Source organism: Elephas maximus, chromosome 3 (assembly GCF_024166365.1).
Source record: "Elephas maximus indicus isolate mEleMax1 chromosome 3, mEleMax1 primary haplotype, whole genome shotgun sequence".
NCBI classification, from domain to species: domain Eukaryota; kingdom Metazoa; phylum Chordata; class Mammalia; order Proboscidea; family Elephantidae; genus Elephas; species Elephas maximus.
In genome coordinates this window covers 200250744-200278134 of record NC_064821.1, presented here as the reverse complement: position 1 = coordinate 200278134, position 27391 = coordinate 200250744, and the positions used below count along the sequence as shown (strand labels likewise).

The 27391-nt window shown below is 65.0% G+C and overlaps 20 non-coding genes across 20 annotated transcripts; 8 read left to right on the top strand and 12 right to left on the bottom strand.

Annotated features, from left to right (window-relative positions):
- Nucleotides 1–123: 123 nt before the first annotated feature.
- On the top strand, nt 124–194 carry TRNAG-GCC (transfer RNA glycine (anticodon GCC)). Its single transcript has one exon. It is a non-coding gene; the product is annotated as a tRNA-Gly (tRNA).
- A 3105-nt stretch (nt 195–3299) lies between these two features.
- Nucleotides 3300–3371, bottom strand: TRNAE-CUC (transfer RNA glutamic acid (anticodon CUC)). The gene has a single exon. It is a non-coding gene; the product is annotated as a tRNA-Glu (tRNA).
- A 266-nt stretch (nt 3372–3637) lies between these two features.
- Nucleotides 3638–3709, bottom strand: TRNAG-UCC (transfer RNA glycine (anticodon UCC)). The gene has a single exon. It is a non-coding gene; the product is annotated as a tRNA-Gly (tRNA).
- A 795-nt stretch (nt 3710–4504) lies between these two features.
- TRNAD-GUC (transfer RNA aspartic acid (anticodon GUC)) lies at nt 4505–4576 on the bottom strand. The gene has a single exon. It is a non-coding gene; the product is annotated as a tRNA-Asp (tRNA).
- A 584-nt stretch (nt 4577–5160) lies between these two features.
- Nucleotides 5161–5243, top strand: TRNAL-CAG (transfer RNA leucine (anticodon CAG)). Its single transcript has one exon. It is a non-coding gene; the product is annotated as a tRNA-Leu (tRNA).
- Nucleotides 5244–7017: 1774 nt separating this feature from the next.
- On the top strand, nt 7018–7088 carry TRNAG-GCC (transfer RNA glycine (anticodon GCC)). Its single transcript has one exon. It is a non-coding gene; the product is annotated as a tRNA-Gly (tRNA).
- Nucleotides 7089–10195: 3107 nt separating this feature from the next.
- TRNAE-CUC (transfer RNA glutamic acid (anticodon CUC)) lies at nt 10196–10267 on the bottom strand. Its single transcript has one exon. It is a non-coding gene; the product is annotated as a tRNA-Glu (tRNA).
- Nucleotides 10268–10533: 266 nt separating this feature from the next.
- TRNAG-UCC (transfer RNA glycine (anticodon UCC)) lies at nt 10534–10605 on the bottom strand. Its single transcript has one exon. It is a non-coding gene; the product is annotated as a tRNA-Gly (tRNA).
- Nucleotides 10606–11400: 795 nt separating this feature from the next.
- Nucleotides 11401–11472, bottom strand: TRNAD-GUC (transfer RNA aspartic acid (anticodon GUC)). The gene has a single exon. It is a non-coding gene; the product is annotated as a tRNA-Asp (tRNA).
- Nucleotides 11473–12064: 592 nt separating this feature from the next.
- TRNAL-CAG (transfer RNA leucine (anticodon CAG)) lies at nt 12065–12147 on the top strand. The gene has a single exon. It is a non-coding gene; the product is annotated as a tRNA-Leu (tRNA).
- A 1774-nt stretch (nt 12148–13921) lies between these two features.
- TRNAG-GCC (transfer RNA glycine (anticodon GCC)) lies at nt 13922–13992 on the top strand. Its single transcript has one exon. It is a non-coding gene; the product is annotated as a tRNA-Gly (tRNA).
- A 3101-nt stretch (nt 13993–17093) lies between these two features.
- TRNAE-CUC (transfer RNA glutamic acid (anticodon CUC)) lies at nt 17094–17165 on the bottom strand. Its single transcript has one exon. It is a non-coding gene; the product is annotated as a tRNA-Glu (tRNA).
- Nucleotides 17166–17431: 266 nt separating this feature from the next.
- Nucleotides 17432–17503, bottom strand: TRNAG-UCC (transfer RNA glycine (anticodon UCC)). The gene has a single exon. It is a non-coding gene; the product is annotated as a tRNA-Gly (tRNA).
- A 792-nt stretch (nt 17504–18295) lies between these two features.
- TRNAD-GUC (transfer RNA aspartic acid (anticodon GUC)) lies at nt 18296–18367 on the bottom strand. Its single transcript has one exon. It is a non-coding gene; the product is annotated as a tRNA-Asp (tRNA).
- Nucleotides 18368–18943: 576 nt separating this feature from the next.
- On the top strand, nt 18944–19026 carry TRNAL-CAG (transfer RNA leucine (anticodon CAG)). The gene has a single exon. It is a non-coding gene; the product is annotated as a tRNA-Leu (tRNA).
- A 1789-nt stretch (nt 19027–20815) lies between these two features.
- On the top strand, nt 20816–20886 carry TRNAG-GCC (transfer RNA glycine (anticodon GCC)). The gene has a single exon. It is a non-coding gene; the product is annotated as a tRNA-Gly (tRNA).
- Nucleotides 20887–23986: 3100 nt separating this feature from the next.
- On the bottom strand, nt 23987–24058 carry TRNAE-CUC (transfer RNA glutamic acid (anticodon CUC)). The gene has a single exon. It is a non-coding gene; the product is annotated as a tRNA-Glu (tRNA).
- Nucleotides 24059–24324: 266 nt separating this feature from the next.
- On the bottom strand, nt 24325–24396 carry TRNAG-UCC (transfer RNA glycine (anticodon UCC)). Its single transcript has one exon. It is a non-coding gene; the product is annotated as a tRNA-Gly (tRNA).
- Nucleotides 24397–25191: 795 nt separating this feature from the next.
- TRNAD-GUC (transfer RNA aspartic acid (anticodon GUC)) lies at nt 25192–25263 on the bottom strand. Its single transcript has one exon. It is a non-coding gene; the product is annotated as a tRNA-Asp (tRNA).
- Nucleotides 25264–25843: 580 nt separating this feature from the next.
- TRNAL-CAG (transfer RNA leucine (anticodon CAG)) lies at nt 25844–25926 on the top strand. Its single transcript has one exon. It is a non-coding gene; the product is annotated as a tRNA-Leu (tRNA).
- Nucleotides 25927–27391: the final 1465 nt, after the last annotated feature.

The window sequence follows — 27391 nt, the reverse complement described above, 5'->3', positions numbered from 1 at the left end:
CTCTAGGGGAGCAGAGAGACAGACGCCCCGGCCAGGTAGTGAGCAGCGTCCTGAGCCCAGCGGCGGGCCAGCGAAGACAGGGCAGGGGCACAGGCTGGAGCCAGCCGCCCGGACGCCGGCAGCGCATGGGTGGTTCAGTGGTAGAATTCTCGCCTGCCACGCGGGAGGCCCGGGTTCGATTCCCGGCCCATGCAGTCCCCTGTCCCCTTTTGGTCGCTCTGCCCCAATTCACGCCGCCGACTGCTCAGTGCTTGCTCTGCTCTGCTCTGGCTCTCCTACTACACTCGGGGCAACTCTCCCAGAGCCCTGGGGCTCCGCTCCCACCTGCGGCCCAGCAGTGTGCCAGTGCCCTGCGCCTCTCCCACACCCTGGGGCCGAAAGCACACCGCGCTCCGGCGCCGACCTCCAGTGGCCTCTACCCCAACACTTCTCCCGGGCAGCCACCCTTTTCTCTTCATCACCCTGACGAAACCTTAGCCACACGTTTCACTTCACAGAGGACCACCGTGCAACATGCCTCTTCCCATCTCACCACCCTTCCTGGCCACGCTCCCAAAATGACACCATCCTTGCTGGACCATTACCAAGGAAGTCGCACGGCCGGATCCATACTCGGAAAAGCAACGCATTACGCTCCCCTACCGTGTCCTGGTCATCATCGCGCACGAGAAAATGAAAGTCCTGTCAGTGCAGTCACTTTAGCCCACTCCTCCACAACACAGTGGTAAACACGCCCCTTCCTTGCCCGCCTCCCCCTTACCACGATCCAAACTTTTGGCCAAAGGTCACTGGAGGCCTCTGTTGCTCGGGCCTCTTTCAATCTCCACTGAGTCCCCCGTCCCACCCCACCGCACCCCACGGTGCCCCAAACGCGCACCTAACGCACTCCCGTGTCCTGACAAAGGGACGTTTAAGCCTCTGGGCCAGTCGCGCGCCCTAAGACCTCACGGCCTTTTCCAGACGTTTTTCTCTCTTCCCTTCTCTTCTAATCTCTCTCTGCGTGTCTCTCTGTGTGTCTGTCTGTTTCTCGCGCCCTCTTCTGTCTGTCCGTCTCTGTCTCTATCTCTGTCTCCCTCTCTGTCTCCCGGTCCCTGTCTCACGCTGGCTCTCTCTCGACAGCACCCTTGCCCCCAATCAACCTCCCACTCTTTAGGTTGACTGACTTCAGGCACAGCACCGCGGGCAACCTTGTCTGGCCGGGTCCAGTCTCATGACGTGCCCTTGGATCTGGGTGGGACCTAAGCCCACCCTCCCAACACTCCCCCCACCCCCGCCCCCCAGCTAGCCATCTAGTGGTCCTTCCAGCCTCCGCCTGACCCGCCACCACAGACCTCTATCACACGAACACCTTGCCTTGCCCTGATGACGCACATCCACCGGGCTGGCCACCCCCGGCATCCCCAGGGTCGCTCCCGCCCCTCCCATGTCCCCACCCTCATCTCCACACTGGCCTGGCATAATGCTCCGAAGCCCCCAAGCCTCTGCAGCGCCGGCACCTGACTGGGCGGCCGCACTCGCTACGCGCCCTCCTGCCCTAGGGCGGCTTGGACACTCTGACATCTGGACTCCTTCTCCCACCTGCCAGCACTCAGGACACGTCTGTCCCCTCTTTTGGGTTTCCCTCACCTTTCCCTGTCCTTTGTGTCGTGCCACCCGAACAACCAGCCAGCTTCCTCCACTGCGGTCATCTATCCACAACTCACAAAACAGGGACAGGAAGGAAGTGCCTGGGGTGACAGTAAGCTTCTCTATGATCACACGGGTTCCTGCTCACAAGGCTATGCCTTTCCATGCCTGGCCTTCTACTGCCCTGACATTCCAAGCCGCTGAGAAGCCCGCGGAGTGCAGTTCTACTCTCAGACACATGGGGTCGCCAGGAGTCAGAATCCACCCCATCGCCCTTTTCAAAAGCCATCTCTTTCTTCAAATCCCGTGAACGGCCACCCCAAGGGATGAAGTTATGCTCATGCCGCAACAGGCATGAACCTTGAAGACATTCGCCGAGTCAAGTAAACCAGACCCAAAACAACAAACGTTGTATGATTTTACTTTCGTCGCGTCTGTATAACAGGTAACTTCCCAGACCAACAAAGGAGAATAGACGTTTCCCGGGGTAGCCGGGAAGGGGAAACAGGAGGCCCTCATTATGTGGGGACAGGGTTGGTTTGGGAATGACTAAAAAAAAAAAAAAAAAAAAAGTGGAAATGGATATTCGTGGCGGTTAGAAAAGACGGCGAACGTCCTTAAAGCCACTGAATTCTGCACTCAGAAATGGTGAAAATGGTATATTCTGTCTTAAGTATACTTTCACCACAATTAAAGACAGAGAGAGAGGGAAGGGGAGGTGAGTGGGAAGAGAACCACGAAGATACCCAAGGAACGACTGTCTGGCGTGAGGCTTGTGCGTTTCCTTGCGTGCAAACTTGATTTCTAAGAAAAAGAGTCTTGAAGCAAATATTAGACCCTCTCTGTCCGCAGGCCTTGCAAGACGCGGATGACTGCCGTCTGCCATCTACCAGGCGCGGCATCATCGATGAGTTAACAAGAGGGACGCTCGGGGTGGAAGGAGGGATGGACACCGGGATAGATATGTGGTAAGGCAGGAGTGGGATAAAATGCATGGGTCGTACAATCCGGGGGGCGGGAGTAGGGGTGTTCTCCGTCAATTTCTGTCCACGCTGAGATCTGTTGGCGCCTTGCTAATACCGTCGTGTTAGAGAGTCGGGGAAGGCTACCTGCTGCCACCGCCCCTCAGCCGTTGGGCATGTCCATTTCCCCGACGGCCCCCGGTCTCACATTCCTCTCTCCCCCTTACTCTCATCCCCCCCTCCGACCCCACCCGGACCCCCCAGCTGGCCGGGCATTCCCAGATTCCCCTTTCACGTTCTTCTGTCTCCCGGCCGCCGTCGCCCTGCTCAGGGTCTGGGCCTTCACAAGCTTGGCTCCCCCAGCCCAGGTCTGGCCTGGTAGCTGAGCCAAATGCAAGCACGCGCCAGGGCGCGCGCTGGCAGCAGCGAGGACGCGGGCTCCGCTCCTGGCCACCGCCGGCCAGAGGCTGTCCTGGCCTGTGGGCTTTGGGGCTGACAGATGCCAGAGAACGCGAGCGCCTGCGCCAGCGCCAGCGCCAGGGCGGACGAGCAAGTAGGCCTGTGGTGGGCGAGCGGGTCGAAAAGGATCGGATGGCATTGGTGGCGGCAGCGGGCCAGGCGGTGTGCTGGGCCTGCAAGCGTTGGCTAAAAGGCAGGTGTGGAGGGAGGTGCGCGGCAAGTTGTTTGTGGGCAGAGAGGAAGAAGAACGGCTTCCCTGACCGGGAATCGAACCCGGGCCGCGGCGGTGAGAGCGCCGAATCCTAACCACTAGACCACCAGGGAGCGTCGGGCCACCCGTCCTGCCTGCGCCACCTGCACTCAGCGCCTCCGCACCCCTCGGCCCCAGCCGTGGACCTTGCTCCGGCCTCCAGTCGCCCGGCCCGGCCTCCCCTCGCACTCCGCGCCCTTTTCTCTTGCTCGCAGCACCCCCAAAACGCTGGGCGCCTCCTTCCTTCTCCCACACATACACACCGAGCCAAGTGCCGACTCCGTCAGCCATACCTGGCAAGACGGCCCTGGGCTGGGCCTCTGGCAAAAAGTCAGCCCACTGCGTTGGCCGGGAATCGAACCCGGGTCAACTGCTTGGAAGGCAGCTATGCTCACCACTATACCACCAACGCCGCACGGCCCAGACGAGCCCAAGATGCCGCGCGGAACTCGCACCAGCGTGCTGCCGCCGCCGCCGCCGCCCGCCGCCGGGCGCAGACCCTTCTCGACGCCTGGCTCACCCGTCCGCGGCTCCGGGCCCTCACAGCACCACCAGCCGCCGCCCGGCGCCAGCCGAGCCCCGCCGCTCTCCACACGCCCCCGCCCCGCCCTCCTCCGCCCCGCCGCTGGGGGGCGCTCTCCCGCTCGCTTCCTCCGGCCTCCCGCCCGCAGCGGGGCGCTCCAGGGCGCGCGGCCCCCCACCCCCGGCCCTGAGCTCCCGGCTGCGGCCTGCCCCCGGGGCACGCCTGCTCCACACCTCCGGCTCGCCAAGCCCCTTCCATTCTCCGCCACGTCGCGGCCGCTCGGCGACGCTCGGCTAGGCCACAGCCGGCACCGAGACGGTGCACATCTCCGACAGGCCGCTCTCCACCTGGCACCTGGGAGCCGGAGTCGCTGGGCGGCGGTCGGCGACCCTGAGCCGGGGGGCGGAAGACACCCATCCGCTGGGGACGGGCCGCTCCTCAAGCGCTGCCGGGACCCGAGAAGGCTGCTGTGGCTGGCGGGCGACCAGGCGCCTTGGCCAGGAGGATTGGAAGGGAAGGTGGGCGGAGGGTGGGCTGTGCCCCGCAGAGGATGACGCCAAGGGCCCAGGTGGAGCGCGGAGGGCAGGGCAGGGCGGGGCAGGGCAGGGCAGGGCATTGCGCCGGCCACTGGGTCTGAGAGCGGGCGCCGGGTGCGTGGCGGCAGAGGCCAAAAAGGGCGTCTGCCTCCCCGTCGGGGAATCGAACCCCGGTCTCCCGCGTGACAGGCGGGGATACTCACCACTATACTAACGAGGACGGCGGTGGCCGTCCGGGGTGCAGAACGCTCTCCCGCCGCCGCCGCTGCACACCACGCCGACTCCGACGCCGACGCCGACGCCTCTTCCTGCCCCCTGCTCGCTGCATGCTCGGCGACAGAGCGCGCCCCGCCCACCTCCATCCTCGCCGTCCACGCAGCCTGGCACCCGGGCCGGGCCCGGGGGATACCGAAGCTCCGCGTGCGCGGCGGCCGCTTCCCTCCACGGCGGCGAAAGCGCCGGGAGAAAGAAAGGGGATCGAGCGGGCAGAAAACGTCTGCGAGGAGGAGGAGGCATTGGTGGGCGCGAGAGCTGACGTGAGGACGGAGGCCGGGGCAGCGGCTGGCGGGGCCCGGGGGACGGTGCGTGGGGGAGTTGGCCGGGCACCTCGCCGGGTCGGCCGGCCTTGGTGGCGCTCGGCTCCGAGCCTTCGCGCGCGCCGTCCGTCCGTCCGTCCGTCCGTCCGTCCGTCCGTCCGTCGGTCGCGCAGCCGCAAGGCCGTCCAGGAGGCGCGCCGACCGGCCCAGGGCACCGGCGTTGGCGCGGCGTCGCAGCCGGGCCAGCGGCGACGCGCCCACAGCCGCCGTCAGGATGGCCGAGCGGTCTAAGGCGCTGCGTTCAGGTCGCAGTCTCCCCTGGAGGCGTGGGTTCGAATCCCACTCCTGACAAGACAACCTTTTGGCAACAGCCACCTACTGTCCCCAGCCTTCACCACACGCGTCTCTGCCCTTTACTGGGCGACTGTCCACGCTCGGGCCGTGCAATCCTTCTGCCTCTCCAGCCTCCAGCCCGTGGCCCCACCCCGCTCCGACACCCTAACTTGTCAGGCACATCCCTGACAGCTAGGATGCTCCAGCGCCTTGAACCCCTCTGGTAACTGCCTTTCCGGCCAGCCCCAGCCCAACTGCCCACCATGAAACGCACCCCTCCTACCTGCCTGCCCCCGCATCCGCGCGGTTTCTCGACTTCCCATCACAGCTACCTCCTCTCTCTTACCCCTGTCCTCTCTCTGCCCTCGCCCTTTCCCTCTTCCCTCTGTCTTTCACCTCTCCCTCTCCCTCTCTCTCTGTCTTTGTCAGGCCCCGATTACCCAACAAGCAAGGTAGGCACGGGTCCAATTGTTAGGCTTCCCACCAATCTGCAGCTCACGATCTCACCGCTCTCCCACCACAGCAAGGATGTGGTGAAGCCCACTTGAAACCGCTCACCACAGAGTAGGGAGCCAATACAGTGGAGCCCGCCCGTGCGCGCGACCCTGGCTCAACGCAAGCCGCTGCTCACCGGCCTTCCTGGTTAATCCGCCCCTGGTCTTTAGCCCCGTTTGCCTGCGTGTGTCTGTGGGCTCCATCTGGCCCGTGCGGAAAGCCCTCCCCGGTGGTCCTCCACCTTCTGCCCGCTGAACGGCAGCAACTCGCTTTTGCCCTGCGCTGCTGCAAGCAGCACCACACCACCCAAAACCTTGGCCATCATCCCGCCCTTTCCACACCAGCCTCCTGCCCATTCCTCTCTCCCGCCCCGAATCCCCTTCCCACTAACACCCGCTGCGCCCTCTCTTCAGCCCGTGGTCTCCGCGCTTGTTGAGTTTGGGGACCTTGCCTCCCCACACCGGCCATGCCGCTGCATTTTCAGCCCCACCACCGGCTGGCGAGGAGAAGCCAGAGCCGGGCACAGGGCCCGGTCCACCTCGGGCGTGCCACATCCCAGTTCCACGCGGGTAGCCGCTGCCTGGGAGCAGACCCACCGCGCCAACGACCTCTCTGCTGCCGAAGAGCTCTTTCGATGGGTCGGCCGGCTCCCGCTCCACAACCCACCCCCTCCAGCACAGCATCCTAAGGAGTGCGGCTGGCCGGAGGACGGAGGGCGGAAGGCAGGCTCAGACCGCTGTGGCCACTTTGTCCGACGTCCCGCCGCTGGCAGGCAGCCGCCACAGGAGGATGCAGGCGTCCCGCTCCCTTGCTCCCGGACTTCCTGTGCCCACACCCCCAAGCACGGGCGAGAAAACTGGCCGCCCAAGGGGGTCCTGGGGGTGCATGCCGGGGGTCGCCGCCGGGACAGCTGTGAGCACCTCTGCGCGCCACAGGCCACCTGGCCTGGCTGGGATTGGCGCTGGCCGACCAGGCTCCTTCGGGCTCTAGGCTTCCTCCCAGCCACGGGATGGGCAGGGACTACCTCTCTCCCTCCGCCTCCGTCCAGGACCCTCGACACGCCTGGCACCTGCCTCTCTTCCACGTCGGTCGCCCAGACCCCTTCCCTTGCCCGCCCGTCCCGCCCACCCGCACCAGGCCGCCGGCCCCAGGCTGGCCGCCGCCGCCTGCCTAGCTCTAGGGGAGCAGAGAGACAGACGCCCCGGCCAGGTAGTGAGCAGCGTCCTGAGCCCAGCGGCGGGCCAGCGAAGACAGGGCAGGGGCACAGGCTGGAGCCAGCCGCCCGGACGCCGGCAGCGCATGGGTGGTTCAGTGGTAGAATTCTCGCCTGCCACGCGGGAGGCCCGGGTTCGATTCCCGGCCCATGCAGTCCCCTGTCCCCTTTTGGTCGCTCTGCCCCAATTCACGCCGCCGACTGCTCAGTGCTTGCTCTGCTCTGCTCTGGCTCTCCTACTACACTCGGGGCAACTCTCCCAGAGCCCTGGGGCTCCGCTCCCACCTGCGGCCCAGCAGTGTGCCAGTGCCCTGCGCCTCTCCCACACCCTGGGGCCGAAAGCACACCGCGCTCCGGCGCCGACCTCCAGTGGCCTCTACCCCAACACTTCTCCCGGGCAGCCACCCTTTTCTCTTCATCACCCTGACGAAACCTTAGCCACACGTTTCACTTCACAGAGGACCACCGTGCAACATGCCTCTTCCCATCTCACCACCCTTCCTGGCCACGCTCCCAAAATGACACCATCCTTGCTGGACCATTACCAAGGAAGTCGCACGGCCGGATCCATACTCGGAAAAGCAACGCATTACGCTCCCCTACCGTGTCCTGGTCATCATCGCGCACGAGAAAATGAAAGTCCTGTCAGTGCAGTCACTTTAGCCCACTCCTCCACAACACAGTGGTAAACACGCCCCTTCCTTGCCCGCCTCCCCCTTACCACGATCCAAACTTTTGGCCAAAGGTCACTGGAGGCCTCTGTTGCTCGGGCCTCTTTCAATCTCCACTGAGTCCCCCGTCCCACCCCACCGCACCCCACGGTGCCCCAAACGCGCACCTAACGCACTCCCGTGTCCTGACAAAGGGACGTTTAAGCCTCTGGGCCAGTCGCGCGCCCTAAGACCTCACGGCCTTTTCCAGACGTTTTTCTCTCTTCCCTTCTCTTCTAATCTCTCTCTGCGTGTCTCTCTGTGTGTCTGTCTGTTTCTCGCGCCCTCTTCTGTCTGTCCGTCTCTGTCTCTATCTCTGTCTCCCTCTCTGTCTCCCGGTCCCTGTCTCACGCTGGCTCTCTCTCGACAGCACCCTTGCCCCCAATCAACCTCCCACTCTTTAGGTTGACTGACTTCAGGCACAGCACCGCGGGCAACCTTGTCTGGCCGGGTCCAGTCTCATGACGTGCCCTTGGATCTGGGTGGGACCTAAGCCCACCCTCCCAACACTCCCCCCACCCCCGCCCCCCAGCTAGCCATCTAGTGGTCCTTCCAGCCTCCGCCTGACCCGCCACCACAGACCTCTATCACACGAACACCTTGCCTTGCCCTGATGACGCACATCCACCGGGCTGGCCACCCCCGGCATCCCCAGGGTCGCTCCCGCCCCTCCCATGTCCCCACCCTCATCTCCACACTGGCCTGGCATAATGCTCCGAAGCCCCCAAGCCTCTGCAGCGCCGGCACCTGACTGGGCGGCCGCACTCGCTACGCGCCCTCCTGCCCTAGGGCGGCTTGGACACTCTGACATCTGGACTCCTTCTCCCACCTGCCAGCACTCAGGACACGTCTGTCCCCTCTTTTGGGTTTCCCTCACCTTTCCCTGTCCTTTGTGTCGTGCCACCCGAACAACCAGCCAGCTTCCTCCACTGCGGTCATCTATCCACAACTCACAAAACAGGGACAGGAAGGAAGTGCCTGGGGTGACAGTAAGCTTCTCTATGATCACACGGGTTCCTGCTCACAAGGCTATGCCTTTCCATGCCTGGCCTTCTACTGCCCTGACATTCCAAGCCGCTGAGAAGCCCGCGGAGTGCAGTTCTACTCTCAGACACATGGGGTCGCCAGGAGTCAGAATCCACCCCATCGCCCTTTTCAAAAGCCATCTCTTTCTTCAAATCCCGTGAACGGCCACCCCAAGGGATGAAGTTATGCTCATGCCGCAACAGGCATGAACCTTGAAGACATTCGCCGAGTCAAGTAAACCAGACCCAAAACAACAAACGTTGTATGATTTTACTTTCGTCGCGTCTGTATAACAGGTAACTTCCCAGACCAACAAAGGAGAATAGACGTTTCCCGGGGTAGCCGGGAAGGGGAAACAGGAGGCCCTCATTATGTGGGGACAGGGTTGGTTTGGGAATGACTAAAAAAAAAAAAAAAAAAAAAAAGTGGAAATGGATATTCGTGGCGGTTAGAAAAGACGGCGAACGTCCTTAAAGCCACTGAATTCTGCACTCAGAAATGGTGAAAATGGTATATTCTGTCTTAAGTATACTTTCACCACAATTAAAGACAGAGAGAGAGGGAAGGGGAGGTGAGTGGGAAGAGAACCACGAAGATACCCAAGGAACGACTGTCTGGCGTGAGGCTTGTGCGTTTCCTTGCGTGCAAACTTGATTTCTAAGAAAAAGAGTCTTGAAGCAAATATTAGACCCTCTCTGTCCGCAGGCCTTGCAAGACGCGGATGACTGCCGTCTGCCATCTACCAGGCGCGGCATCATCGATGAGTTAACAAGAGGGACGCTCGGGGTGGAAGGAGGGATGGACACCGGGATAGATATGTGGTAAGGCAGGAGTGGGATAAAATGCATGGGTCGTACAATCCGGGGGGCGGGAGTAGGGGTGTTCTCCGTCAATTTCTGTCCACGCTGAGATCTGTTGGCGCCTTGCTAATACCGTCGTGTTAGAGAGTCGGGGAAGGCTACCTGCTGCCACCGCCCCTCAGCCGTTGGGCATGTCCATTTCCCCGACGGCCCCCGGTCTCACATTCCTCTCTCCCCCTTACTCTCATCCCCCCCTCCGACCCCACCCGGACCCCCCAGCTGGCCGGGCATTCCCAGATTCCCCTTTCACGTTCTTCTGTCTCCCGGCCGCCGTCGCCCTGCTCAGGGTCTGGGCCTTCACAAGCTTGGCTCCCCCAGCCCAGGTCTGGCCTGGTAGCTGAGCCAAATGCAAGCACGCGCCAGGGCGCGCGCTGGCAGCAGCGAGGACGCGGGCTCCGCTCCTGGCCACCGCCGGCCAGAGGCTGTCCTGGCCTGTGGGCTTTGGGGCTGACAGATGCCAGAGAACGCGAGCGCCTGCGCCAGCGCCAGCGCCAGGGCGGACGAGCAAGTAGGCCTGTGGTGGGCGAGCGGGTCGAAAAGGATCGGATGGCATTGGTGGCGGCAGCGGGCCAGGCGGTGTGCTGGGCCTGCAAGCGTTGGCTAAAAGGCAGGTGTGGAGGGAGGTGCGCGGCAAGTTGTTTGTGGGCAGAGAGGAAGAAGAACGGCTTCCCTGACCGGGAATCGAACCCGGGCCGCGGCGGTGAGAGCGCCGAATCCTAACCACTAGACCACCAGGGAGCGTCGGGCCACCCGTCCTGCCTGCGCCACCTGCACTCAGCGCCTCCGCACCCCTCGGCCCCAGCCGTGGACCTTGCTCCGGCCTCCAGTCGCCCGGCCCGGCCTCCCCTCGCACTCCGCGCCCTTTTCTCTTGCTCGCAGCACCCCCAAAACGCTGGGCGCCTCCTTCCTTCTCCCACACATACACACCGAGCCAAGTGCCGACTCCGTCAGCCATACCTGGCAAGACGGCCCTGGGCTGGGCCTCTGGCAAAAAGTCAGCCCACTGCGTTGGCCGGGAATCGAACCCGGGTCAACTGCTTGGAAGGCAGCTATGCTCACCACTATACCACCAACGCCGCACGGCCCAGACGAGCCCAAGATGCCGCGCGGAACTCGCACCAGCGTGCTGCCGCCGCCGCCGCCGCCCGCCGCCGGGCGCAGACCCTTCTCGACGCCTGGCTCACCCGTCCGCGGCTCCGGGCCCTCACAGCACCACCAGCCGCCGCCCGGCGCCAGCCGAGCCCCGCCGCTCTCCACACGCCCCCGCCCCGCCCTCCTCCGCCCCGCCGCTGGGGGGCGCTCTCCCGCTCGCTTCCTCCGGCCTCCCGCCCGCAGCGGGGCGCTCCAGGGCGCGCGGCCCCCCACCCCCGGCCCTGAGCTCCCGGCTGCGGCCTGCCCCCGGGGCACGCCTGCTCCACACCTCCGGCTCGCCAAGCCCCTTCCATTCTCCGCCACGTCGCGGCCGCTCGGCGACGCTCGGCTAGGCCACAGCCGGCACCGAGACGGTGCACATCTCCGACAGGCCGCTCTCCACCTGGCACCTGGGAGCCGGAGTCGCTGGGCGGCGGTCGGCGACCCTGAGCCGGGGGGCGGAAGACACCCATCCGCTGGGGACGGGCCGCTCCTCAAGCGCTGCCGGGACCCGAGAAGGCTGCTGTGGCTGGCGGGCGACCAGGCGCCTTGGCCAGGAGGATTGGAAGGGAAGGTGGGCGGAGGGTGGGCTGTGCCCCGCAGAGGATGACGCCAAGGGCCCAGGTGGAGCGCGGAGGGCAGGGCAGGGCGGGGCAGGGCAGGGCAGGGCATTGCGCCGGCCACTGGGTCTGAGAGCGGGCGCCGGGTGCGTGGCGGCAGAGGCCAAAAAGGGCGTCTGCCTCCCCGTCGGGGAATCGAACCCCGGTCTCCCGCGTGACAGGCGGGGATACTCACCACTATACTAACGAGGACGGCGGTGGCCGTCCGGGGTGCAGAACGCTCTCCCGCCGCCGCCGCTGCACACCACGCCGACTCCGACGCCGACGCCGACGCCTCTTCCTGCCCCCTGCTCGCTGCATGCTCGGCGACAGAGCGCGCCCCGCCCACCTCCATCCTCGCCGTCCACGCAGCCTGGCACCCGGGCCGGGCCCGGGGGATACCGAAGCTCCGCGTGCGCGGCGGCCGCTTCCCTCCACGGCGGCGAAAGCGCCGGGAGAAAGAAAGGGGATCGAGCGGGCAGAAAACGTCTGCGAGGAGGAGGAGGCATTGGTGGGCGCGAGAGCTGACGTGAGGACGGAGGCCGGGGCAGCGGCTGGCGGGGCCCGGGGGACGGTGCGTGGGGGAGTTGGCCGGGCACCTCGCCGGGTCGGCCGGCCTTGGTGGCGCTCGGCTCCGAGCCTTCGCGCGCGCCGTCCGTCCGTCCGTCCGTCCGTCCGTCCGTCCGTCCGTCCGTCCGTCGGTCGCGCAGCCGCAAGGCCGTCCAGGAGGCGCGCCGACCGGCCCAGGGCACCGGCGTTGGCGCGGCGTCGCAGCCGGGCCAGCGGCGACGCGCCCACAGCCGCCGTCAGGATGGCCGAGCGGTCTAAGGCGCTGCGTTCAGGTCGCAGTCTCCCCTGGAGGCGTGGGTTCGAATCCCACTCCTGACAAGACAACCTTTTGGCAACAGCCACCTACTGTCCCCAGCCTTCACCACACGCGTCTCTGCCCTTTACTGGGCGACTGTCCACGCTCGGGCCGTGCAATCCTTCTGCCTCTCCAGCCTCCAGCCCGTGGCCCCACCCCGCTCCGACACCCTAACTTGTCAGGCACATCCCTGACAGCTAGGATGCTCCAGCGCCTTGAACCCCTCTGGTAACTGCCTTTCCGGCCAGCCCCAGCCCAACTGCCCACCATGAAACGCACCCCTCCTACCTGCCTGCCCCCGCATCCGCGCGGTTTCTCGACTTCCCATCACAGCTACCTCCTCTCTCTTACCCCTGTCCTCTCTCTGCCCTCGCCCTTTCCCTCTTCCCTCTGTCTTTCACCTCTCCCTCTCCCTCTCTCTCTGTCTTTGTCAGGCCCCGATTACCCAACAAGCAAGGTAGGCACGGGTCCAATTGTTAGGCTTCCCACCAATCTGCAGCTCACGATCTCACCGCTCTCCCACCACAGCAAGGATGTGGTGAAGCCCACTTGAAACCGCTCACCACAGAGTAGGGAGCCAATACAGTGGAGCCCGCCCGTGCGCGCGACCCTGGCTCAACGCAAGCCGCTGCTCACCGGCCTTCCTGGTTAATCCGCCCCTGGTCTTTAGCCCCGTTTGCCTGCGTGTGTCTGTGGGCTCCATCTGGCCCGTGCGGAAAGCCCTCCCCGGTGGTCCTCCACCTTCTGCCCGCTGAACGGCAGCAACTCGCTTTTGCCCTGCGCTGCTGCAAGCAGCACCACACCACCCAAAACCTTGGCCATCATCCCGCCCTTTCCACACCAGCCTCCTGCCCATTCCTCTCTCCCGCCCCGAATCCCCTTCCCACTAACACCCGCTGCGCCCTCTCTTCAGCCCGTGGTCTCCGCGCTTGTTGAGTTTGGGGACCTTGCCTCCCCACACCGGCCATGCCGCTGCATTTTCAGCCCCACCACCGGCTGGCGAGGAGAAGCCAGAGCCGGGCACAGGGCCCGGTCCACCTCGGGCGTGCCACATCCCAGTTCCACGCGGGTAGCCGCTGCCTGGGAGCAGACCCACCGCGCCAACGACCTCTCTGCTGCCGAAGAGCTCTTTCGATGGGTCGGCCGGCTCCCGCTCCACAACCCACCCCCTCCAGCACAGCATCCTAAGGAGTGCGGCTGGCCGGAGGACGGAGGGCGGAAGGCAGGCTCAGACCGCTGTGGCCACTTTGTCCGACGTCCCGCCGCTGGCAGGCAGCCGCCACAGGAGGATGCAGGCGTCCCGCTCCCTTGCTCCCGGACTTCCTGTGCCCACACCCCCAAGCACGGGCGAGAAAACTGGCCGCCCAAGGGGGTCCTGGGGGTGCATGCCGGGGGTCGCCGCCGGGACAGCTGTGAGCACCTCTGCGCGCCACAGGCCACCTGGCCTGGCTGGGATTGGCGCTGGCCGACCAGGCTCCTTCGGGCTCTAGGCTTCCTCCCAGCCACGGGATGGGCAGGGACTACCTCTCTCCCTCCGCCTCCGTCCAGGACCCTCGACACGCCTGGCACCTGCCTCTCTTCCACGTCGGTCGCCCAGACCCCTTCCCTTGCCCGCCCGTCCCGCCCACCCGCACCAGGCCGCCGGCCCCAGGCTGGCCGCCGCCGCCTGCCTAGCTCTAGGGGAGCAGAGAGACAGACGCCCCGGCCAGGTAGTGAGCAGCGTCCTGAGCCCAGCGGCGGGCCAGCGAAGACAGGGCAGGGGCACAGGCTGGAGCCAGCCGCCCGGACGCCGGCAGCGCATGGGTGGTTCAGTGGTAGAATTCTCGCCTGCCACGCGGGAGGCCCGGGTTCGATTCCCGGCCCATGCAGTCCCCTGTCCCCTTTTGGTCGCTCTGCCCCAATTCACACCGCCGACTGCTCAGTGCTTGCTCTGCTCTGCTCTGGCTCTCCTACTACACTCGGGGCAACTCTCCCAGAGCCCTGGGGCTCCGCTCCCACCTGCGGCCCAGCAGTGTGCCAGTGCCCTGCGCCTCTCCCACACCCTGGGGCCGAAAGCACACCGCGCTCCGGCGCCGACCTCCAGTGGCCTCTACCCCAACACTTCTCCCGGGCAGCCACCCTTTTCTCTTCATCACCCTGACGAAACCTTAGCCACACGTTTCACTTCACAGAGGACCACCGTGCAACATGCCTCTTCCCATCTCACCACCCTTCCTGGCCACGCTCCCAAAATGACACCATCCTTGCTGGACCATTACCAAGGAAGTCGCACGGCCGGATCCATACTCGGAAAAGCAACGCATTACGCTCCCCTACCGTGTCCTGGTCATCATCGCGCACGAGAAAATGAAAGTCCTGTCAGTACAGTCACTTTAGCCCACTCCTCCACAACACAGTGGTAAACACGCCCCTTCCTTGCCCGCCTCCCCCTTACCACGATCCAAACTTTTGGCCAAAGGTCACTGGAGGCCTCTGTTGCTCGGGCCTCTTTCAATCTCCACTGAGTCCCCCGTCCCACCCCACCGCACCCCACGGTGCCCCAAACGCGCACCTAACGCACTCCCGTGTCCTGACAAAGGGACGTTTAAGCCTCTGGGCCAGTCGCGCGCCCTAAGACCTCACGGCCTTTTCCAGACGTTTTTCTCTCTTCCCTTCTCTTCTAATCTCTCTCTGCGTGTCTCTCTGTGTGTCTGTCTGTTTCTCGCGCCCTCTTCTGTCTGTCCGTCTCTGTCTCTATCTCTGTCTCCCTCTCTGTCTCCCGGTCCCTGTTTCACGCTGGCTCTCTCTCGACAGCACCCTTGCCCCCAATCAACCTCCCACTCTTTAGGTTGACTGACTTCAGGCACAGCACCGCGGGCAACCTTGTCTGGCCGGGTCCAGTCTCATGACGTGCCCTTGGATCTGGGTGGGACCTAAGCCCACCCTCCCAACACTCCCCCCACCCCCGCCCCCCAGCTAGCCATCTAGTGGTCCTTCCAGCCTCCGCCTGACCCGCCACCACAGACCTCTATCACACGAACACCTTGCCTTGCCCTGATGACGCACATCCACCGGGCTGGCCACCCCCGGCATCCCCAGGGTCGCTCCCGCCCCTCCCATGTCCCCACCCTCATCTCCACACTGGCCTGGCATAATGCTCCGAAGCCCCCAAGCCTCTGCAGCGCCGGCACCTGACTGGGCGGCCGCACTCGCTACGCGCCCTCCTGCCCTAGGGCGGCTTGGACACTCTGACATCTGGACTCCTTCTCCCACCTGCCAGCACTCAGGACACGTCTGTCCCCTCTTTTGGGTTTCCCTCACCTTTCCCTGTCCTTTGTGTCGTGCCACCCGAACAACCAGCCAGCTTCCTCCACTGCGGTCATCTATCCACAACTCACAAAACAGGGACAGGAAGGAAGTGCCTGGGGTGACAGTAAGCTTCTCTATGATCACACGGGTTCCTGCTCACAAGGCTATGCCTTTCCATGCCTGGCCTTCTACTGCCCTGACATTCCAAGCCGCTGAGAAGCCCGCGGAGTGCAGTTCTACTCTCAGACACATGGGGTCGCCAGGAGTCAGAATCCACCCCATCGCCCTTTTCAAAAGCCATCTCTTTCTTCAAATCCCGTGAACGGCCACCCCAAGGGATGAAGTTATGCTCATGCCGCAACAGGCATGAACCTTGAAGACATTCGCCGAGTCAAGTAAACCAGACCCAAAACAACAAACGTTGTATGATTTTACTTTCGTCGCGTCTGTATAACAGGTAACTTCCCAGACCAACAAAGGAGAATAGACGTTTCCCGGGGTAGCCGGGAAGGGGAAACAGGAGGCCCTCATTATGTGGGGACAGGGTTGGTTTGGGAATGACTAAAAAAAAAAAAAAAAAGTGGAAATGGATATTCGTGGCGGTTAGAAAAGACGGCGAACGTCCTTAAAGCCACTGAATTCTGCACTCAGAAATGGTGAAAATGGTATATTCTGTCTTAAGTATACTTTCACCACAATTAAAGACAGAGAGAGAGGGAAGGGGAGGTGAGTGGGAAGAGAACCACGAAGATACCCAAGGAACGACTGTCTGGCGTGAGGCTTGTGCGTTTCCTTGCGTGCAAACTTGATTTCTAAGAAAAAGAGTCTTGAAGCAAATATTAGACCCTCTCTGTCCGCAGGCCTTGCAAGACGCGGATGACTGCCGTCTGCCATCTACCAGGCGCGGCATCATCGATGAGTTAACAAGAGGGACGCTCGGGGTGGAAGGAGGGATGGACACCGGGATAGATATGTGGTAAGGCAGGAGTGGGATAAAATGCATGGGTCGTACAATCCGGGGGGCGGGAGTAGGGGTGTTCTCCGTCAATTTCTGTCCACGCTGAGATCTGTTGGCGCCTTGCTAATACCGTCGTGTTAGAGAGTCGGGGAAGGCTACCTGCTGCCACCGCCCCTCAGCCGTTGGGCATGTCCATTTCCCCGACGGCCCCCGGTCTCACATTCCTCTCTCCCCCTTACTCTCATCCCCCCCTCCGACCCCACCCGGACCCCCCAGCTGGCCGGGCATTCCCAGATTCCCCTTTCACGTTCTTCTGTCTCCCGGCCGCCGTCGCCCTGCTCAGGGTCTGGGCCTTCACAAGCTTGGCTCCCCCAGCCCAGGTCTGGCCTGGTAGCTGAGCCAAATGCAAGCACGCGCCAGGGCGCGCGCTGGCAGCAGCGAGGACGCGGGCTCCGCTCCTGGCCACCGCCGGCCAGAGGCTGTCCTGGCCTGTGGGCTTTGGGGCTGACAGATGCCAGAGAACGCGAGCGCCTGCGCCAGCGCCAGCGCCAGGGCGGACGAGCAAGTAGGCCTGTGGTGGGCGAGCGGGTCGAAAAGGATCGGATGGCATTGGTGGCGGCAGCGGGCCAGGCGGTGTGCTGGGCCTGCAAGCGTTGGCTAAAAGGCAGGTGTGGAGGGAGGTGCGCGGCAAGTTGTTTGTGGGCAGAGAGGAAGAAGAACGGCTTCCCTGACCGGGAATCGAACCCGGGCCGCGGCGGTGAGAGCGCCGAATCCTAACCACTAGACCACCAGGGAGCGTCGGGCCACCCGTCCTGCCTGCGCCACCTGCACTCAGCGCCTCCGCACCCCTCGGCCCCAGCCGTGGACCTTGCTCCGGCCTCCAGTCGCCCGGCCCGGCCTCCCCTCGCACTCCGCGCCCTTTTCTCTTGCTCGCAGCACCCCCAAAACGCTGGGCGCCTCCTTCCTTCTCCCACACATACACACCGAGCCAAGTGCCGACTCCGTCAGCCATACCTGGCAAGACGGCCCTGGGCTGGGCCTCTGGCAAAAAGTCAGCCCACTGCGTTGGCCGGGAATCGAACCCGGGTCAACTGCTTGGAAGGCAGCTATGCTCACCACTATACCACCAACGCCGCACGGCCCAGACAAGCCCAAGATGCCGCGCGGAACTCGCACCAGCGTGCTGCCGCCGCCGCCGCCCGCCGCCGGGCGCAGACCCTTCTCGACGCCTGGCTCACCCGTCCGCGGCTCCGGGCCCTCACAGCACCACCAGCCGCCGCCCGGCGCCAGCCGAGCCCCGCCGCTCTCCACACGCCCCCGCCCCGCCCTCCTCCGCCCCGCCGCTGGGGGGCGCTCTCCCGCTCGCTTCCTCCGGCCTCCCGCCCGCAGCGGGGCGCTCCAGGGCGCGCGGCCCCCCACCCCCGGCCCTGAGCTCCCGGCTGCGGCCTGCCCCCGGGGCACGCCTGCTCCACACCTCCGGCTCGCCAAGCCCCTTCCATTCTCCGCCACGTCGCGGCCGCTCGGCGACGCTCGGCTAGGCCACAGCCGGCACCGAGACGGTGCACATCTCCGACAGGCCGCTCTCCACCTGGCACCTGGGAGCCGGAGTCGCTGGGCGGCGGTCGGCGACCCTGAGCCGGGGGGCGGAAGACACCCATCCGCTGGGGACGGGCCGCTCCTCAAGCGCTGCCGGGACCCGAGAAGGCTGCTGTGGCTGGCGGGCGACCAGGCGCCTTGGCCAGGAGGATTGGAAGGGAAGGTGGGCGGAGGGTGGGCTGTGCCCCGCAGAGGATGACGCCAAGGGCCCAGGTGGAGCGCGGAGGGCAGGGCAGGGCGGGGCAGGGCAGGGCAGGGCATTGCGCCGGCCACTGGGTCTGAGAGCGGGCGCCGGGTGCGTGGCGGCAGAGGCCAAAAAGGGCGTCTGCCTCCCCGTCGGGGAATCGAACCCCGGTCTCCCGCGTGACAGGCGGGGATACTCACCACTATACTAACGAGGACGGCGGTGGCCGTCCGGGGTGCAGAACGCTCTCCCGCCGCCGCCGCTGCACACCACGCCGACTCCGACGCCGACGCCGACGCCTCTTCCTGCCCCCTGCTCGCTGCATGCTCGGCGACAGAGCGCGCCCCGCCCACCTCCATCCTCGCCGTCCACGCAGCCTGGCACCCGGGCCGGGCCCGGGGGATACCGAAGCTCCGCGTGCGCGGCGGCCGCTTCCCTCCACGGCGGCGAAAGCGCCGGGAGAAAGAAAGGGGATCGAGCGGGCAGAAAACGTCTGCGAGGAGGAGGAGGCATTGGTGGGCGCGAGAGCTGACGTGAGGACGGAGGCCGGGGCAGCGGCTGGCGGGGCCCGGGGGACGGTGCGTGGGGGAGTTGGCCGGGCACCTCGCCGGGTCGGCCGGCCTTGGTGGCGCTCGGCTCCGAGCCTTCGCGCGCGCCGTCCGTCCGTCCGTCCGTCCGTCCGTCCGTCGGTCGCGCAGCCGCAAGGCCGTCCAGGAGGCGCGCCGACCGGCCCAGGGCACCGGCGTTGGCGCGGCGTCGCAGCCGGGCCAGCGGCGACGCGCCCACAGCCGCCGTCAGGATGGCCGAGCGGTCTAAGGCGCTGCGTTCAGGTCGCAGTCTCCCCTGGAGGCGTGGGTTCGAATCCCACTCCTGACAAGACAACCTTTTGGCAACAGCCACCTACTGTCCCCAGCCTTCACCACACACGTCTCTGCCCTTTACTGGGCGACTGTCCACGCTCGGGCCGTGCAATCCTTCTGCCTCTCCAGCCTCCAGCCCGTGGCCCCAGCCCGTGGCCCCACCCCGCTCTGACACCCTAACTTGTCAGGCACATCCCTGACAGCTAGGATGCTCCAGCGCCTTGAACCCCTCTGGTAACTGCCTTTCCGGCCAGCCCCAGCCCAACTGCCCACCATGAAACGCACCCCTCCTACCTGCCTGCCCCCGCATCCGCGCGGTTTCTCGACTTCCCATCACAGCTACCTCCTCTCTCTTACCCCTGTCCTCTCTCTGCCCTCGCCCTTTCCCTCTTCCCTCTGTCTTTCACCTCTCCCTCTCCCTCTCTCTCTGTCTTTGTCAGGCCCCGATTACCCAACAAGCAAGGTAGGCACACGGGTCCAATTGTTAGGCTTCCCACCAATCTGCAGCTCACGATCTCACCGCTCTCCCACCGCAGCAAGGATGTGGTGAAGCCCACGTGAAACCGCTCACCACAGAGTAGGGAGCGAATACAGTGGAGCCCGCCCGTGCGCGCGACCCTGGCTCAACGCAAGCCGCTGCTCACCGGCCTTCCTGGTTAATCCGCCCCTGGTCTTTAGCCCCGTTTGCCTGCGTGTGTCTGTGGGCTCCATCTGGCCCGTGCGGAAAGCCCTCCCCGGTGGTCCTCCACCTTCTGCCCGCTGAACAGCAGCAACTCGCTTTTGCCCTGCGCTGCTGCAAGCAGCACCACACCACCCAAAACCTTGGCCATCATCCCGCCCTTTCCACACCAGCCTCCTGCCCATTCCTCTCTCCCGCCCCGAATCCCCTTCCCACTAACACCCGCTGCGCCCTCTCTTCAGCCCGTGGTCTCCAAGCTTGTTGAGTTTGGGGACCTTGCCTCCCCACACCGGCCATGCCGCTGCATTTTCAGCCCCACCACCGGCTGGCGAGGAGAAGCCAGAGCCGGGCACAGGGCCCGGTCCACCTCGGGCGTGCCACATCCCAGTTCCACGCGGGTAGCCGCTGCCTGGGAGCAGACCCACCGCGCCAACGACCTCTCTGCTGCCGAAGAGCTCTTTCGATGGGTCGGCCGGCTCCCGCTCCACAACCCACCCCCTCCAGCACAGCATCCTAAGGAGTGCGGCTGGCCGGAGGACGGAGGGCGGAAGGCAGGCTCAGACCGCTGTGGCCACTTTGTCCGACGTCCCGCCGCTGGCAGGCAGCCGCCACAGGAGGATGCAGGCGTCCCGCTCCCTTGCTCCCGGACTTCCTGTGCCCACACCCCCAAGCACGGGCGAGAAAACTGGCCGCCCAAGGGGGTCCTGGGGGTGCATGCCGGGGGTCGCCGCCGGGACAGCTGTGAGCACCTCTGCGCGCCACAGGCCACCTGGCCTGGCTGGGATTGGCGCTGGCCGACCAGGCTCCTTCGGGCTCTAGGCTTCCTCCCAGCCACGGGATGGGCAGGGACTACCTCTCTCCCTCCGCCTCCGTCCAGGACCCTCGACACGCCTGGCACCTGCCTCTCTTCCACGTCGGTCGCCCAGACCCCTTCCCTTGCCCGCCCGTCCCGCCCACCCGCACCAGGCCGCCGGCCCCAGGCTGGCCGCCGCCGCCTGCCTAGCTCTAGGGGAGCAGAGAGACAGACGCCCCGGCCAGGTAGTGAGCAGCGTCCTGAGCCCAGCGGCGGGCCAGCGAAGACAGGGCAGGGGCACAGGCTGGAGCCAGCCGCCCGGACGCCGGCAGCGCATGGGTGGTTCAGTGGTAGAATTCTCGCCTGCCACGCGGGAGGCCCGGGTTCGATTCCCGGCCCATGCAGTCCCCTGTCCCCTTTTGGTCGCTCTGCCCCAATTCACGCCGCCGACTGCTCAGTGCTTGCTCTGCTCTGCTCTGGCTCTCCTACTACACTCGGGGCAACTCTCCCAGAGCCCTGGGGCTCCGCTCCCACCTGCGGCCCAGCAGTGTGCCAGTGCCCTGCGCCTCTCCCACACCCTGGGGCCGAAAGCACACCGCGCTCCGGCGCCGACCTCCAGTGGCCTCTACCCCAACACTTCTCCCGGGCAGCCACCCTTTTCTCTTCATCACCCTGACGAAACCTTAGCCACACGTTTCACTTCACAGAGGACCACCGTGCAACATGCCTCTTCCCATCTCACCACCCTTCCTGGCCACGCTCCCAAAATGACACCATCCTTGCTGGACCATTACCAAGGAAGTCGCACGGCCGGATCCATACTCGGAAAAGCAACGCATTACGCTCCCCTACCGTGTCCTGGTCATCATCGCGCACGAGAAAATGAAAGTCCTGTCAGTACAGTCACTTTAGCCCACTCCTCCACAACACAGTGGTAAACACGCCCCTTCCTTGCCCGCCTCCCCCTTACCACGATCCAAACTTTTGGCCAAAGGTCACTGGAGGCCTCTGTTGCTCGGGCCTCTTTCAATCTCCACTGAGTCCCCCGTCCCACCCCACCGCACCCCACGGTGCCCCAAACGCGCACCTAACGCACTCCCGTGTCCTGACAAAGGGACGTTTAAGCCTCTGGGCCAGTCGCGCGCCCTAAGACCTCACGGCCTTTTCCAGACGTTTTTCTCTCTTCCCTTCTCTTCTAATCTCTCTCTGCGTGTCTCTCTGTGTGTCTGTCTGTTTCTCGCGCCCTCTTCTGTCTGTCCGTCTCTGTCTCTATCTCTGTCTCCCTCTCTGTCTCCCGGTCCCTGTTTCACGCTGGCTCTCTCTCGACAGCACCCTTGCCCCCAATCAACCTCCCACTCTTTAGGTTGACTGACTTCAGGCACAGCACCGCGGGCAACCTTGTCTGGCCGGGTCCAGTCTCATGACGTGCCCTTGGATCTGGGTGGGACCTAAGCCCACCCTCCCAACACTCCCCCCACCCCCGCCCCCCAGCTAGCCATCTAGTGGTCCTTCCAGCCTCCGCCTGACCCGCCACCACAGACCTCTATCACACGAACACCTTGCCTTGCCCTGATGACGCACATCCACCGGGCTGGCCACCCCCGGCATCCCCAGGGTCGCTCCCGCCCCTCCCATGTCCCCACCCTCATCTCCACACTGGCCTGGCATAATGCTCCGAAGCCCCCAAGCCTCTGCAGCGCCGGCACCTGACTGGGCGGCCGCACTCGCTACGCGCCCTCCTGCCCTAGGGCGGCTTGGACACTCTGACATCTGGACTCCTTCTCCCACCTGCCAGCACTCAGGACACGTCTGTCCCCTCTTTTGGGTTTCCCTCACCTTTCCCTGTCCTTTGTGTCGTGCCACCCGAACAACCAGCCAGCTTCCTCCACTGCGGTCATCTATCCACAACTCACAAAACAGGGACAGGAAGGAAGTGCCTGGGGTGACAGTAAGCTTCTCTATGATCACACGGGTTCCTGCTCACAAGGCTATGCCTTTCCATGCCTGGCCTTCTACTGCCCTGACATTCCAAGCCGCTGAGAAGCCCGCGGAGTGCAGTTCTACTCTCAGACACATGGGGTCGCCAGGAGTCAGAATCCACCCCATCGCCCTTTTCAAAAGCCATCTCTTTCTTCAAATCCCGTGAACGGCCACCCCAAGGGATGAAGTTATGCTCATGCCGCAACAGGCATGAACCTTGAAGACATTCGCCGAGTCAAGTAAACCAGACCCAAAACAACAAACGTTGTATGATTTTACTTTCGTCGCGTCTGTATAACAGGTAACTTCCCAGACCAACAAAGGAGAATAGACGTTTCCCGGGGTAGCCGGGAAGGGGAAACAGGAGGCCCTCATTATGTGGGGACAGGGTTGGTTTGGGAATGACTAAAAAAAAAAAAAAAAGTGGAAATGGATATTCGTGGCGGTTAGAAAAGACGGCGAACGTCCTTAAAGCCACTGAATTCTGCACTCAGAAATGGTGAAAATGGTATATTCTGTCTTAAGTATACTTTCACCACAATTAAAGACAGAGAGAGAGGGAAGGGGAGGTGAGTGGGAAGAGAACCACGAAGATACCCAAGGAACGACTGTCTGGCGTGAGGCTTGTGCGTTTCCTTGCGTGCAAACTTGATTTCTAAGAAAAAGAGTCTTGAAGCAAATATTAGACCCTCTCTGTCCGCAGGCCTTGCAAGACGCGGATGACTGCCGTCTGCCATCTACCAGGCGCGGCATCATCGATGAGTTAACAAGAGGGACGCTCGGGGTGGAAGGAGGGATGGACACCGGGATAGATATGTGGTAAGGCAGGAGTGGGATAAAATGCATGGGTCGTACAATCCGGGGGGCGGGAGTAGGGGTGTTCTCCGTCAATTTCTGTCCACGCTGAGATCTGTTGGCGCCTTGCTAATACCGTCGTGTTAGAGAGTCGGGGAAGGCTACCTGCTGCCACCGCCCCTCAGCCGTTGGGCATGTCCATTTCCCCGACGGCCCCCGGTCTCACATTCCTCTCTCCCCCTTACTCTCATCCCCCCCTCCGACCCCACCCGGACCCCCCAGCTGGCCGGGCATTCCCAGATTCCCCTTTCACGTTCTTCTGTCTCCCGGCCGCCGTCGCCCTGCTCAGGGTCTGGGCCTTCACAAGCTTGGCTCCCCCAGCCCAGGTCTGGCCTGGTAGCTGAGCCAAATGCAAGCACGCGCCAGGGCGCGCGCTGGCAGCAGCGAGGACGCGGGCTCCGCTCCTGGCCACCGCCGGCCAGAGGCTGTCCTGGCCTGTGGGCTTTGGGGCTGACAGATGCCAGAGAACGCGAGCGCCTGCGCCAGCGCCAGCGCCAGGGTGGACGAGCAAGTAGGCCTGTGGTGGGCGAGCGGGTCGAAAAGGATCGGATGGCATTGGTGGCGGCAGCGGGCCAGGCGGTGTGCTGGGCCTGCAAGCGTTGGCTAAAAGGCAGGTGTGGAGGGAGGTGCGCGGCAAGTTGTTTGTGGGCAGAGAGGAAGAAGAACGGCTTCCCTGACCGGGAATCGAACCCGGGCCGCGGCGGTGAGAGCGCCGAATCCTAACCACTAGACCACCAGGGAGCGTCGGGCCACCCGTCCTGCCTGCGCCACCTGCACTCAGCGCCTCCGCACCCCTCGGCCCCAGCCGTGGACCTTGCTCCGGCCTCCAGTCGCCCGGCCCGGCCTCCCCTCGCACTCCGCGCCCTTTTCTCTTGCTCGCAGCACCCCCAAAACGCTGGGCGCCTCCTTCCTTCTCCCACACATACACACCGAGCCAAGTGCCGACTCCGTCAGCCATACCTGGCAAGACGGCCCTGGGCTGGGCCTCTGGCAAAAAGTCAGCCCACTGCGTTGGCCGGGAATCGAACCCGGGTCAACTGCTTGGAAGGCAGCTATGCTCACCACTATACCACCAACGCCGCACGGCCCAGACGAGCCCAAGATGCCGCGCGGAACTCGCACCAGCGTGCTGCCGCCGCCGCCGCCGCCCGCCGCCGGGCGCAGACCCTTCTCGACGCCTGGCTCACCCGTCCGCGGCTCCGGGCCCTCACAGCACCACCAGCCGCCGCCCGGCGCCAGCCGAGCCCCGCCGCTCTCCACACGCCCCCGCCCCGCCCTCCTCCGCCCCGCCGCTGGGGGGCGCTCTCCCGCTCGCTTCCTCCGGCCTCCCGCCCGCAGCGGGGCGCTCCAGGGCGCGCGGCCCCCCACCCCCGGCCCTGAGCTCCCGGCTGCGGCCTGCCCCCGGGGCACGCCTGCTCCACACCTCCGGCTCGCCAAGCCCCTTCCATTCTCCGCCACGTCGCGGCCGCTCGGCGACGCTCGGCTAGGCCACAGCCGGCACCGAGACGGTGCACATCTCCGACAGGCCGCTCTCCACCTGGCACCTGGGAGCCGGAGTCGCTGGGCGGCGGTCGGCGACCCTGAGCCGGGGGGCGGAAGACACCCATCCGCTGGGGACGGGCCGCTCCTCAAGCGCTGCCGGGACCCGAGAAGGCTGCTGTGGCTGGCAGGCGACCAGGCGCCTTGGCCAGGAGGATTGGAAGGGAAGGTGGGCGGAGGGTGGGCTGTGCCCCGCAGAGGATGACGCCAAGGGCCCAGGTGGAGCGCGGAGGGCAGGGCAGGGCGGGGCAGGGCAGGGCAGGGCATTGCGCCGGCCACTGGGTCTGAGAGCGGGCGCCGGGTGCGTGGCGGCAGAGGCCAAAAAGGGCGTCTGCCTCCCCGTCGGGGAATCGAACCCCGGTCTCCCGCGTGACAGGCGGGGATACTCACCACTATACTAACGAGGACGGCGGTGGCCGTCCGGGGTGCAGAACGCTCTCCCGCCGCCGCCGCTGCACACCACGCCGACTCCGACGCCGACGCCGACGCCTCTTCCTGCCCCCTGCTCGCTGCATGCTCGGCGACAGAGCGCGCCCCGCCCACCTCCATCCTCGCCGTCCACGCAGCCTGGCACCCGGGCCGGGCCCGGGGGATACCGAAGCTCCGCGTGCGCGGCGGCCGCTTCCCTCCACGGCGGCGAAAGCGCCGGGAGAAAGAAAGGGGATCGAGCGGGCAGAAAACGTCTGCGAGGAGGAGGAGGCATTGGTGGGCGCGAGAGCTGACGTGAGGACGGAGGCCGGGGCAGCGGCTGGCGGGGCCCGGGGGACGGTGCGTGGGGGAGTTGGCCGGGCACCTCGCCGGGTCGGCCGGCCTTGGTGGCGCTCGGCTCCGAGCCTTCGCGCGCGCCGTCCGTCCGTCCGTCCGTCCGTCCGTCCGTCCGTCGGTCGCGCAGCCGCAAGGCCGTCCAGGAGGCGCGCCGACCGGCCCAGGGCACCGGCGTTGGCGCGGCGTCGCAGCCGGGCTAGCGGCGACGCGCCCACAGCCGCCGTCAGGATGGCCGAGCGGTCTAAGGCGCTGCGTTCAGGTCGCAGTCTCCCCTGGAGGCGTGGGTTCGAATCCCACTCCTGACAAGACAACCTTTTGGCAACAGCCACCTACTGTCCCCAGCCTTCACCACACGCGTCTCTGCCCTTTACTGGGCGACTGTCCACGCTCGGGCCGTGCAATCCTTCTGCCTCTCCAGCCTCCAGCCCGTGGCCCCACCCCGCTCCGACACCCTAACTTGTCAGGCACATCCCTGACAGCTAGGATGCTCCAGCGCCTTGAACCCCTCTGGTAACTGCCTTTCCGGCCAGCCCCAGCCCAACTGCCCACCATGAAACGCACCCCTCCTACCTGCCTGCCCCCGCATCCGCGCGGTTTCTCGACTTCCCATCACAGCTACCTCCTCTCTCTTACCCCTGTCCTCTCTCTGCCCTCGCCCTTTCCCTCTTCCCTCTGTCTTTCACCTCTCCCTCTCCCTCTCTCTCTGTCTTTGTCAGGCCCCGATTACCCAACAAGCAAGGTAGGCACGGGTCCAATTGTTAGGCTTCCCACCAATCTGCAGCTCACGATCTCACCGCTCTCCCACCACAGCAAGGATGTGGTGAAGCCCACTTGAAACCGCTCACCACAGAGTAGGGAGCCAATACAGTGGAGCCCGCCCGTGCGCGCGACCCTGGCTCAACGCAAGCCGCTGCTCACCGGCCTTCCTGGTTAATCCGCCCCTGGTCTTTAGCCCCGTTTGCCTGCGTGTGTCTGTGGGCTCCATCTGGCCCGTGCGGAAAGCCCTCCCCGGTGGTCCTCCACCTTCTGCCCGCTGAACAGCAGCAACTCGCTTTTGCCCTGCGCTGCTGCAAGCAGCACCACACCACCCAAAACCTTGGCCATCATCCCGCCCTTTCCACACCAGCCTCCTGCCCATTCCTCTCTCCCGCCCCGAATCCCCTTCCCACTAACACCCGCTGCGCCCTCTCTTCAGCCCGTGGTCTCCGCGCTTGTTGAGTTTGGGGACCTTGCCTCCCCACACCGGCCATGCCGCTGCATTTTCAGCCCCACCACCGGCTGGCGAGGAGAAGCCAGAGCCGGGCACAGGGCCCGGTCCACCTCGGGCGTGCCACATCCCAGTTCCACGCGGGTAGCCGCTGCCTGGGAGCAGACCCACCGCGCCAACGACCTCTCTGCTGCCGAAGAGCTCTTTCGATGGGTCGGCCGGCTCCCGCTCCACAACCCACCCCTCCAGCACAGCATCCTAAGGAGTGCGGCTGGCCGGAGGACGGAGGGCGGAAGGCAGGCTCAGACCGCTGTGGCCACTTTGTCCGACGTCCCGCCGCTGGCAGGCAGCCGCCACAGGAGGATGCAGGCGTCCCGCTCCCTTGCTCCCGGACCTCCTGTGCCCACACCCCCAAGCACGGGCGAGAAAACTGGCCGCCCAAGGGGGTCCTGGGGGTGCATGCCGGGGGTCGCCGCCGGGACAGCTGTTAGCACCTCTGCGCGCCACAGGCCACCTGGCCTGGCTGGGATTGGCGCTGGCCGACCAGGCTCCTTCGGGCTCTA